Below are 2,307 nucleotides of genomic sequence, written 5' to 3'. Positions count from 1 at the left end.
CCTCTGCTGTCTGTTTCAGCAGTTTTACTTTTCTATCATTTCAACCTCAATCAATAGCTTGCTTTTTAGCTTTCATGCATTGCTTCAAAGGATGAGGATTTATGAATACAGTACTAAAAAAATTTTCAAGCTATGAATGTTAGAAATCAGCATAGACAGCTTTACAATTTACAGGCTACATTGTATATAGGAAAAGTCCATAGATTGTGCAGCATAAATGCAAATTAACAAACACTATAGGCTACAATATGACCATTTCTTCAAAGCTGTAGTCTTTCTGAACTTCAATGTATAGTAGTTAGGTAAATAGATTCTTGTTATATGTAAATTTACCTTCCAACAAAAGTGCATATAATTTATGTAAGCACAACATCAGTTACTAAGTGCCAGGCATTATTCTAAGCACTAAACATATATTAGTTAATTTAATCTTTGTAACGTAAGAGGTGTAGACTTTTATTGCTCCTATTTCATAATGAGGAAAATGAAGTAAAATAACCTGCCCAGAATCCTAGAGCTTATAAATGGAGGAACTGAAACTTTTTAAAACTTTGGACAATTTGAAAACTCTCAGAATATGATGCAATGTTGGACATTCCACAAATCAGGTTTTACATATACTTTATATATTTGATACAATACATAATTCAGACCATATAGACTTTAGAGTATACATTTTCTCAAATGCATTCACTTGCTTTATTAACATCTACAGGCTTGTGTGTTATACTATCTAAATCTTCACTTACAGCAAATCTTCAGTGGTGAACACTCAGTGGCCCAATGACTTTGGCACTAAATCCATTTAACCTCTAAACCAGGGAACTGCAGATTTGGTCCTTTGACCAAGCTGATAAGTAAATATTTTTTGTGAAACTATTGGTAAATTGACAACCACAGAACTTCTCTAAGCTTTCAGGAATCCACTTTTACAAATGCTAAGCTGGTTTTAATTTAAGTATTACAAGTGAAATATAACAACTTGGAAGAAAATATGGTCACTCATTTGCATCTCCAATTTAATAACGCCTATAATTGTTCAGTTACCAAAGTCCGATTCAAATGCTTTTTCTCTGCCAAATGCAGCTGCTCAACAAAACGAACACTGATTTGATTTTTCTGCAGGGTACGTGTTCTCTCCCTGTGCTCATGATGAATACATAATGTCACGATGCTGTGGAGTTGCGGATCTTGCCCTTCTGTGAAGAGGGCTGCGTCTGCTTATTCTCAGACATTCACAGTCCTAAAGGAATAAGACACCAGAGGCCTGCGCCTGAGAAGGGCCTTTCAGACTTACAGAGCCCTCACGCCTGAGTCCACCTTAACCAGTGTGGAGCAAAGAGCCCTTGGCACCAAGTCATCCTTCGGGAAAGACTGATAGTGATCGCTAAAGACGTCCTAGGGACTGCTGCCTCACCCACTTCAAAGGCTTTCTCTCGTAATCAGCATTAAATCATCATTTTGCCAGGGATCTAGGGACAGCTGTACACAATCTATTTATTTTAAAACAGATTATAGCCAGGTCCCTCTGCCAAAGTATAAGCTTCTTAATGTTGCCTGTGTTTTAATATATTTCAACTTGGAACTTTTAATTTTAATGTGGTGTCACAAATTAGCGTTACCATGTCATCCCATGGACATCTTCTTTCCGTTAAAATTCATAACTTTATCAATTACCCAGATTATTTCAGAAAAAGAACAAAATAAGGCAAAACAAAAGGGTTGCATAAATAATTTAAATATTTCAGACTACAAGGAATGCAGTCTGAACTGATTACACATTGTGTGATATCTACCAATACTAACTGCCTGACATTTAGTCATGTATTTTTTTCTTCTTTAAATTATATGCAGACCCATGTGCCCACAGCTTTTTCCTTTTCCTCCGGATAAAGAAGTTAAGTCCAGGAATATTGTGAAAGTTTAGGAGTCAGCCAAATAGCTCAGCGGATTAAAGTGCCTGGCACAGGGGCCCAGGGTTCGATCCCCGGGCCTGCCATGCTGGCCCCGCCTCTGAGACTGGGCATGGTGGCGCACACCTGTAATCCCAGTTCTTCGGAAGCTGTAAACAGGTGGACCACTACGAGTCTGATCTAGTAGTGAGACCCTGAACACCCTGTAGACCCTTCCCTAAAATACAAAAAAGAAAAAAGAAAAGTTGATATTTTCAAAAAGATAATGGCCCTCCCAAAAAACAAAAGATAACAGCCTTGAGTCCCAAATTTTACCCCTTCCATTATTACTTCAGTTAAATACAAAAGAAAAATGAGCCATACTATCTAAGTTTAATTTACTGTCATTATTTCC

Source organism: Octodon degus, unplaced genomic scaffold, assembly GCF_000260255.1.
Source record: "Octodon degus isolate 3935 unplaced genomic scaffold, OctDeg1.0 scaffold00121, whole genome shotgun sequence".
In the NCBI taxonomy this organism is placed as follows: domain Eukaryota; kingdom Metazoa; phylum Chordata; class Mammalia; order Rodentia; family Octodontidae; genus Octodon; species Octodon degus.
The sequence above is the reverse complement of the archived record's forward strand: the minus strand, read 5'-3'. Positions refer to the sequence as shown.